Below are 11,465 nucleotides of genomic sequence, written 5' to 3' on the forward strand. Positions count from 1 at the left end.
ACCGCGGTGTTGGCCGTCGAATGGCGCTAGCTGCGCAGCATTTGTGCACCGCCGCCGTCAGTGTCAGCCAGTTTGCCGTGGCATACGGAGCTCCATCGCAGTCTTTAACACTGGTAGCACGCCGCGACAGCGTGGACTCACCCGTGTTTGCAGTTGACGGACTTTGAGCGAGGGCGTATAGTGGGCATGCGGGAGGCCGGGTGGACGTACCGCCGAATTGCTCAACACGTGGGGCGTGAGGTCTCCACAGTACATCGTTGTTGTCACCAGTGGTCGGCGGAAGGTGCACGTGCCCGTCGACTTTGGACCGGACCGCAGCGACGCACGGATGCACGCCAAGACCGTAGGATCCTACGCAGTGCCGTAGGGGACCGCACCGCCACTTCCCAGCAAATTAGGGACACTGTTGCTCCTGGGGTATCGGCGAGGACCATTCGCAACCGTCTCCATGAAGCTGGGCTACGGTCCCGCACACCGTTAGGCCGTCTTCCGCTCACGCCCCAACATCGTGCAGCCCGCCTCCAGTGGTGTCGCGACAGGCGTGAATGGAGGGACGAATGGAGACGTGTCGTCTTCAGCGATGAGAGTCGCTTCTGCCTTGGTGCCAATGATGGTCGTATGCGTGTTTGGCGCCGTGCAGGTGAGCGCCACAATCAGGCCTGCATACGACCGAGGCACACAGGGCCAACACCCGGCGTCATGGTGTGGGGAGCGATCTCCTACACTGGCCGTACACCACTGGTGATCGTCGAGGGGACACTGAATAGTGCACGGTACATCCAAACCGTCATCCAACCCATCGTTCTACCATTCCTAGACCGGCAAGGGAACTTGCTGTTCCAACAGGACAATGCACGTCCGCATGTATCCCGTGCCACCCAACGTGCTCTAGAAGGTGTAAGTCAACTACCCTGGCCAGCAAGATCTCCGGATCTGTCCCCCATTGAGCATGTTTGGGACTGGATGAAGCGTCGTCTCACGCGGTCTGGACGTTCAGCACGAACGCTGGTCCAACTGAGGCGCCAGGTGGAAATGGCATGGCAAGCCGTTCCACAGGACTACATCGAGCATCTCTACGATCGTCTCCATGGGAGAATAGCAGCCTGCATTGCTGCGAAAGGTGGATATACACTGTACTAGTGCAGTCATTGTGCATGCTCTGTTGCCTGTGTCTATGTGCCTGTGGTTCTGTCAGTGTGATCATGTGATGTATCTGACCCCAGGAATGTGTCAATAAAGTTTCCTTTTCCTGGGACAATGAATTCACGGTGTTCTTATTTCAATTTCCAGGAGTGTATATAAAGTACCTTTATAATATAGACGTTATACATATTAAAATCGGTCCATAGCCATTAAACCTGCTTGACAATGGATACAAAAGATTATCGGAATTTATAGAATACAAAAAACCCATCAGTGTACAGTATTTACCGAAATCATGTCCAACGACTTTGTAAAACTGCTCTCGACGATTAAACTTGAACCAGGATCACCAGAAATGCTCATTGTTTTCGGTAAAACGTAGCTGGTACGATTACACATGCAAATAAAACTAGATCCTACCGATTTGATGGGGAACCACAGCGTTCAGCAGTAGTGGTTTACAGTCAACGTCAACTGCAAATTAATTAGTGTGGGTTAGAGAAGACCGAGACGAGATGTCCACTAGTCACTTACGGTTCCGTACTGCGTCCCACCCGCTGCAGGTATTATGCGTTCTTTTATTTGAAGACTGTTCTCGACAAGCAGTTCAGATATTCAGTTAATGAGCTTGTCTCGCACAAGAATAAGCACTACAGCACAAAGAACTGCTGAAGGAAAACCACGTAAGCACAGACAATATGTTTACGCAACTCGATTCGCAATAGCAATGTTGCTATGTAATTGCATGCGTCATGTCGTGCTACATTTCATTGTTGACAAAATCGTCCGCGACCTAGACTAAAGAGTGACAATCGCTTCCGCTTGTTACATACCTCTTTATCAACCATACTAAATACGGTCTGTCGCGTTCGTAATATCCTAGAATACTGCAGTACAAAAATAAAAATTCCATTGACAATAAAATTTGTATCTTTTATAACAGAACACGTTACTACCGAAATTAAACTCTCACTCTCACATTTATAATTCACCTTTAAAGTAAGATAAAAGAATAATGTCTCATAGAAAATGTCTCGAAATTAAGATAATGTGATAAAAGTCGATATATGTGTGAGCAGCTACACGTAGATGCCTGTAGAAGTGTATAAGCTTGCTTCAAAAACGAACAGTGGATTTACACCAATATCTATACATGTTCGATGACTGCAACATATCTCTTTGACCACACTGGTACCTTCGATCATTTTGTAATGATATGTGAAGTCGTGATGATTCCAAACATACGCATCTTGTGAAGTTTGAATAACACTGAGTGTTTAATTGGATTTAAATATATTTCATCAGACATTTACAAAGAAGTTCTGAGGTTTATGAGCTTCCACACTGAGTGTGTGTGATGTTCGTTAGAATGTGAAGATGTATCGTTTCAGATCTTGAACAAAACTTAGATGGAGTTCGAACAAAAAGCGACTGTCGAAAAAGACTAAGACAGAGATGAGATGTTATCATAGGGCATTTGTAGTTCGTGGAGACCAGAAATCCGGTACGATGACGACTTAATTTCAGGAGGTGAAGCGGTGTTGTAAGACATAGTAGATTTGCATATGCGGTTGGAGATACTAGGTCTCCCAAGGGATTTAATTTCATTAGTAATGACCATATACACGCACTTTTAAATACTTCGAATGTAGAACATGTCACGGAAGTGTTCCAGACGTTAGACTTCACACAAGAGAACAGCAATTTCAGGAACATGAAAGAAAAACAACTAAATACAAATAAACAAGGGATAAATGAAATATTAGGAAAACATGGACAGAGTGGGATAAATTGATTTAACAACGGGAAAGTATTGTATCAAAATTAATGGAAAATTACTGCTTCTATTCTTGCCCCTAAGAGTGAGACATTACGAATAAATAGAGCGTTCTTTTGAACAAAACGTCAGAAGTGCTAGGAAATTTGTGGAAGCTAAATCACATTAGCAATACAACAATACAAAACTATTCAAAAGATGTTATTATCAACACTCCGAATGCAAAAATACATATCTATGGGAAAGAACCTATAATCTGTAAATATTACGGCTGCCACACAACAGATAAATGGTGTAGTAGACACACTGATTAATTGCATTCCACGGGCACCCATTTCCTTTTGTACTGTAATAAAAAACTTAAGGAAGACGCATCCACGTCTCTAACACCCTTCTTAAAGAGACCTTCTGAAACAAATTATCGATATAAAATTTTGCACGGTTTTGTGGAAACACGAAAAATTACAGAAACACTTTTTTTTCTTCAGTATCGAGAAGTAAAAATTATTTTGCGTACCCAGAAAAGAGAGATGGACGATAAATGGCAGGGACGTAAGATCTGCCTGTAAGCTGAATGGCGACCAGAGATTGGAGTAAAGGAAGTCGCCTTTCCCGGAAGTGTACTGCAACTGTTGTACAGGATGCCTAAAAATCAGATTTCCTTCTGCAGAGATTTACGTCGAATTCCTCCAAATGCCTTTCTTGCTTTCGTATTGTTACTAACGCACATTTGTATTCTTTGTAATGTCAACACATTTTGTGGAAAATAAACACCACCCTGTACATGTCTGCGTACTGCCACGACAGTAACTCACTAAGCGAGAAGCGGAGGGTTCGGTGTAACTTCCTGGAATGTTCTTGGGTTTCTTCTTGTCACTTAATAGGGTAGAGAAAGAGTAGATAATAGTCAAGTCATACTTCGGTTTGTAGATCTACTAAGATAAAAATCCTTGAGCACATGCCAGTAACCTGCGTTGACTGACACATGTACCAGACATATTCCCCCATCTCCCCCCCCACCACCTCCCACCCCATTCACAGACACAGAAAGCAATAAATATTACTAATCTATCTGCTGCAACACTAAGAGATTAGTCCTAGTCCTGGAGAAAAATTAATAGGACCATTTTTTTAGAAATTCATTTTATCTTGATTCCATGCAGAGAGACATTTCTGTTGAAGCCGCGGATTTCGAGTTATTTAAGAATAACAAAAAGGTAACCTCCATGCCCCACTACACCGACTGGCATCTTACCGGTCTGTATTTTCAGTGTAAAGTTCATGGCACTTCCTACTAACCAATGTACAAAAATTTGCAAGCATATGAATTTTTTCCTCGATGAGACCTATTTCAGTCTTCATTGGCTGGACTAAGAAAGAAATTTAATTACTTTGACAATCTGCACACTAACTATAACGTATTGTTATGCAGTTTGCTGATACCATGCACATCAGCGTCGGAACACAGCCGATAAACCCGCATGATAATACAAAAGAAAACCTAATCAGCTTTTATTGCAAGCTAAGAAAAGAGCAAGATACGTGAAAATACAATACCATGACTCAAGATTTTGTAAACACATTCTTTTAGTTTGATTATCATCTCGGAGCTCTGAAATTGATATTTTCTTGATCGGTAGTAATGTAGCTAGTACGACTAAACACTACATAAATCTAAATACCTCTGATTTGGCATTTTATGCCAAAGCTTTCGGCAATAGTAGTTTACAGAGGACATCAATAGCAAAGAATGTTAGTGTGGCTAACACAATACCTAGAGAAGATGCTGACTGGTCACTTACCGTTCCGTACAGCGTCGCACCCAACGCTTGCTTCGTGCGAGCTTCTACCTGAAGGCTGGTCTCGACAAGCAATCTAGATGTTCAGTTGAAGCGCTTGTCTCGCACAACAATAAACACTACAGCACAGAGAACTGCTCAAGAAAAATCACGTAAGCACAGACAATATGTTTACGCAACAAGATTCGCAATCGCAATGTTGCCCCGCAACTGCTCGCATCATGACATGCGAGAAATCATTGTTGACAAATTCGCTTCGGACCAAAGCTAATGAACGACGACCGCTTCTGACTACACCACAGCACCTTACTAACCATTCGTAATACGTTACTTGTGTGTTACGCTCATAATTGTTCAGAATAATAGACGACATATGTACATCTAAAATTAAATGAATTTGTAAATTCCAACAGTGGAATCAATGTAAAAGTTCACCCTCAGATTTATAATCTTCTTCTGAGTAATACTATACAAAGGAATTTTCTTTGTAACGGGAAGTTTAGGAATGACGCTGACGCTCTGATATAAGTTATTGTTCCTAAGAGCTGCTATACGCAGGTGGGAGAAGAATTGTGTAATCAGTCAACCTACAGCCTTTCTTTCATTTTTCGATTACTACAACTTGTAGCTTAGGCTTACTTAACTGTTCACTTACATCGTTTTGTAATTAGCTGTGGACTAACAGTAATGACTACTTATGGATATGAACAAATTTCAAATATCCGTATTTTCCGAAGATTAGATAACCCTGAACTCTTAGCCAGACGAAATATATTTGCATGAGACATTTAGTACGAAATTTTTGAAATTTGTGGACGGATGTAATGAGTTCGTTTGTATCCGTGCCTCGTTGGTGTATCACATGCTTCTTTCAGATGCTGAAAAGAATTAGGATGCAGTACAAATCGTTCAGGAGTCTATAGAATCTAAGGAAAAGTCCTATTGTTTTTAGGAGTCACTTTAGTTCCAAAAGCCGACACTTCCAATAAAAAGACCAGTTAACACAGGAGGAATTCACGCAGGAGGTGAAGCTCTGGTTCAAAACAGTTTCAAAATGAGTATGCGCTAATAACTGCTATGTACCATAAGCTAATTGTCCTCTCTAGTAAAGACCACATGCACACACCTTTGAACCCTTACAATGCAAAATATCCTGTGGTAGTACGGAAGAGACAGACGCGACAATTTGCTCCCACTTCCTATGTCTGCTCGTATTTGTGATATGCAGGAAACACTCAAATAATGAAATGATTTTGTTAATTGTGACCGGAAGTTAACAAATGATTAATGAAAATTAGCGGAGGGGCACGTTATATTCCTTGTACTATGCCTGTAAAAAATTGCGACTTCATGAGTAAATGAAAGCATACTTTTGAAAATAACGTCTGAAGAGGTACATGATTTGTTAATGCTTAATGACAAAGGAGTACATTTGCAGAGGAAAAGCAATATACCATTATTCATTTCCTCAGCGATAAAGAAGGTAACACGACTGGTTATCAGATTAACTACTAGCTGTAAGTAATTTTCTGAAATGTGGAAGTTTGCTTTCTTTAGACTAACCGTTCTTCCTTTCATGGAACTTTTTGGAAAAGCAAGAGGAACGTAAAAACCATATCCGCAAATTCTTTGTTGTACGGAATGTAATAACCAACGAGTGACATCCACACGATATGTCATGCTTGAAGAAACCGTTGTAATCTCCTCTTCGCCGAACTGAGGCCATTATCAAAGCTCCAAATGATGTTGAACGGAGTTGGCATGATATATCCAGGGGGTTATTGTTGTTTGACCGGATGTGTCTACTTCCTGCCTCACTGGGCTGCTTCTTGTACTGTAAGTCACCGCTATCTGACATTTTGTTTGACAGGTTTGCTCTTCCACTAATAACAATACTGAGCAAGGAGCTCCGACCACAAACCATTCTGGGGAATTATAGAAAGTCTGTACCGTCGTCTCCAGAATGGACCAATACCTCTTCCTACAGATGCCAGATACTGCATTTGGTGTTTAAAACAAACCTCGTGGATGGAATGACAAAGATTGCAAGAATGCCTGTACGTAGGTTGTCCAGGAGGAACGGTTAATATTCAGGGATACGACAGGAACGATCGTTCAAATCAAAATCGTCCAGTAAACATGAGATCCAATACCCACTCCTCAAGAGTTACGAGCACATCTTCTTGTTAGACACTGTGAAACAAATCTGTGCAACTACAATCTGTTTGCCTTCAGTATTTACAGAGGTCGTAGAAAAGAACGTCCAGTAACCATAGACTCTAAATGCATCCGTTAAGAGCCTTGAGCAGTTGATCATCTCCGATAATGTGCAACACATTTTCTGAACAAGTGCTCGTAGCTCTAAGAGTGTGCGTTTTAGGGCCTGTATCATATTTTGGTCCATACTACCTTCAACCAAAATATGGAAAGCAGTGAACGTGCTCCAGAACAGATCTGTTTCACAGTATCGAGGATGAAAAGGTGCTCATAGCTCTTAAGGTATGCATCACAAGGTCCACCTTCACTACATGTGTTTGCTTTGAATGATCTTTCCGGTCATGCTCTTGAATCCTGACAATTCTTCCTGAGAGTGTATATTTGTTTTCGGCTGAGAAAATGTGTTAAACAATACCAACGAAATTTTACTAACGAATAAGGAAAATAAAGGGCGAAGCAGAGAAATGTGTTATCGAGTCAGATGTATAGTCCCGTCGACAGCATACTTAGGAGAAAACTATTGTAAAACCCATTTTTCCGATGGAGGCTTAGGCGAATTACATCGACATCCGCTGGGAAGCGCTAGGTCTTTAAACCCACATTGTAAACTCCCCACAGTAAAATAATATTATATAATATTCACATTTAGTGTAACCTCCCAACAGATAAATTGCGTAACCTATCAATAATAAAATGTGACTAATCTCTCAATAAAAAGTTATGGCTCTCTTATAACCTTCAATAATTGACTGTGTATCTAAACTGGTAAATCTGGACGTCAGCAGTGCTGCGTCATGGCCCCGGAAAGATAATACTGAATAAACGGAAAATTCTTACCTCAATAAGGTCGCCGGATAACGCATATATATCTGCTCTTATAATAAATGTTTCTGACACAGCCCTGTGCAATGCTGGCCGATAGCTTTATCATGTATAAAAGAAACGACTGATTTTTCTTTACAATAATCGCGATGACCATGGACTGGAGAAATTTGTAAATTCTTTAAATTGAAATGAATAATTGACAGAAGTTAATTTTTATAGGAAAGATTATTATTAAGAGATTTAAAAAAAAAACATTTACATGGGACTTGATATAACAATACTACATATGTGCGAGGATGCTTTTACCTTTTACTACAACGCTCAGGCACCGCCATCGCTGCCACAACCGGCCCAGCTTACTCCACACACACGACTGCTAGCTACTACTTACTCCAACTGCTACACAGTTCCCACTGCAGGCAACACTGCTCTCTGGTCTGAGATTCTCTTACAGCTTTCATATCGCAGACAGCGCACGAGCAATCCATCGAAATTACATCTGCTCCAGTGCACTAGCCTCAAATTCCTTAATCATGGACCTCTTACAACATGTACAGCCGAGCGACTTAACCAGTAACCTCGGGCTACGGGAAAGCGATCCTTACACGGATCGGTTTTTAGGCGGCCTACCACATACAACTAGGTGAACACCGAGCTGGTACCGAAGTCCCGCCATATATAAACGATAAGAAAATATTTCCGGTGGAAAATCTCCGATGCGGTCACTGTTGAAACAGAGACCTCAGCTGCCTTCTTTACCGAAGTACCCATCGCATGAGCAACAACAATTTCCCCGCATTCGAACTCACTTACTTCTGACATAGCCCACTCGCACCTACACTGTTCTGTACACGAATGTCACTTGCAACGTACTGGGGACATGACAGATGCCACTCGTGGTCAAATACAACAGTTCAAGCTGGAAACTTGTCTAGCATTTGCCTTTATGTTCAAGCGTGCATTACTCAGACTGCTTGCATATTTGTGACCAGGGCAAGTAAATGGCACATGGACGAAGTAGGGCTGCCCAAAAGACAATTACCGTATGACTGGAGTGTAATACTTGTAGTGTTACACAGTGACGGACTGCAGAATCAACTTCTGACGTCTATACGTCTGTAGTATGACAAACAAGTAGCTTCGTTTTTGCTAGCAGCTGTCTCGATAGCTTGGGTATGCAAACAATCACTTGAGGAAATTCTTAGCTGTCTTCTTGACAAAATTCAGCATCGAATCCACTGGAGAATCAGCGGCCCACGTTGGGAAATACAAGAAGCCACCATCACGATTAATAACATAATGCGCTAAACTTATTTCCGACGATTCCTTAGTAATCGAATTTCCACGAAGCCAAGATTTCCGTGGCAGAGTAGACCACGGAATCTCCTGTGGAGATACAATGCTCCGCTATGGCTCACTTACTGGACTGCGAAACGCGAGTATGGCGATCGTGTTCAACACATCTTTCATACACTGTGCGTGGCACTGACCAATGTACGCTTTGCCACGCTGGCCAGGTATTCTGTAGATTTCAGCCATATTATGCTGCTGCATTTTATTAATCGCGATGGCGGCTTTCAGCTTGGTAAGGTGTGGGACTCGATGATTTGTCTGATTTCTTCGAAAAGAACAGATTTTACGATCAATGAAACGTCACCTAACATTCAATTTTATAAATTTTGACATCTGAATTGTAACTGAGCCATTCCGACAGAAAGCACTCATGCAGCATCACATAACGCATCCACCTGTACGCCATTGATGGAAGAGTATTCGAAGAGAGATCATCACTCGACAGAGATCGCTAACGTAGCTTCTGCCTTTGTGCATGCTCCTTGCCGGCTCTTTTTGGTGTAATGGTAGCGGCATGAACTTGCAACCTCAGTGTACGTATAAACAGCCCGGTCCGCCAGCTGTCTCTCTAGCTCGCCAGTGTCAAACCGCTGCGCCGGATGTCTCTCACAGTCATGGAAACGACGAACCACCATCCATGTTCCACGGTTCTGTGATAGGATTTTTCGTCAGTTGTGCTGTTCTTTTCACGGTACTTGGTTCATTATTTTTTTTGTGCACACAATTCGTTGATTAGTGTTTCGTCTACGATTGAACTCCAAGCGTGTGATGATCGGTGGTCGGGTTTTCTGCATTTCCTTAACCACCCAAAGAGAGTAGCACCTATTTAGTAGTTGAATCCCAAATTAGATTTGGCTCTTTAATATATCATAGATAAACTCCTCAGAACAAGTATCATTTAAATTAACTAAACTGAGTTACTATCAAATTCATCTTCGTTAAAAATTCTTTATTATCGAAACCATTATAAACAAAAAACTATACACTACGTGATCAAAAGTATCTGGACATATCTTAGTGGATATTAATGTAGTGTGTTCTAGCCTTCGACTTCATGACGGCTTAAGCTCTGTTCAGGGCACTTTCAGCCAAGCGTCTGTATTTCTGTAGAGGAAAGGCAGTATCCATTTACTGTCCTAACGGCCACTAAGGCTGTAGTAAAATGACTACTACGTTGCCGGATCAGAAGGCAGCACATGGAATACTGGACTAAGAACCAAAAAGAAGAATATGTCAAGCTAATGCTGCCGAAGTCATGTTTCAAGGGAAGCTCTGTAAAACTGAAGTTGAAGAGGAGACAGATCAAACTCATGTTTTGACTGATCATGGGAGCCTTAAGAAATATATATACACTATGGGTACTCAGAAGGATAAAACCACACGACATCCAGTCGTTCATTGCGAAGCTCAAGAGGCCAAAAGGTTCAAAGTACTCGGGTCGATAGAGGCTGAGGTAAAACTGTCTAATAAGAACACGTAAAAGGTCTCCTACTTCTTCTTAAGGGCAATTACGTCATATGTGTGCAAGAGACAATAAGGTTATGCAGTTAAGCCTAATGATAAGGTGAGGATTCCCACGAGTTCTGCGTAGGACAGTACTAACATATTTCTCACGCTTACACACTGTTTAAAACTTTTACCATATAACGTAAATATTTTTACGTACTTTGCTTATGATTTTCGTGTATTTAGTAATTCAGTTAGATACGCTAAGTAAATTTAACCACTTACCAGAGACCTGTTGCACATGTGTGACGCCTTCATTTTTTCCATAGGACCAATTTTGTGTAGTGTCAAGTACAGATTATGTGTGACTATTTTTTCATCTAAACGTTCAGATAGGTCCAGTATGGAGTACACCACTTGATGCATTGTTGGTTACTACGTGTAACGATTCCGTCATTTCCCTATGCCACAAATATATCTAAGTGGACCGTAGAATTCGGCGTCAGTGTAATTAGCTATGACTAAGACTGACAGTCTCATTCAACACTTTAAAACCAGATATTACATTTACCAAAAATTTTGCAAGAGTGACTAACAGAGTATAGAGATCTTCATCTATTGTGTCATAATTGAAGTTCTATTCGAACAACAAATATGATTGTTGTTGTCCTTAGTGTCACTGTAAAATCTGAATCTTTCGTTTAATGCAGACTCTTATTCCTTCAGTACAGAGGAGAGCAAGAGAATTTTCAGCTTATCTTTGCTATGACTTGCGTCCCAGAATGTTTTAATAGTGTTCAGATCGTTCGCCCTCTGCCTTCGCTTCTGTCGTAGGCATTCGAGCGAATGACACGCTATCGGCCATTGCTGCGGCATAAGGTTATATGGTAATTCTATATGCCGCT

The sequence above is a fragment of the Schistocerca serialis genome, chromosome 8 (genome assembly GCF_023864345.2).
Source record: "Schistocerca serialis cubense isolate TAMUIC-IGC-003099 chromosome 8, iqSchSeri2.2, whole genome shotgun sequence".
Classification (NCBI taxonomy): domain Eukaryota; kingdom Metazoa; phylum Arthropoda; class Insecta; order Orthoptera; family Acrididae; genus Schistocerca; species Schistocerca serialis.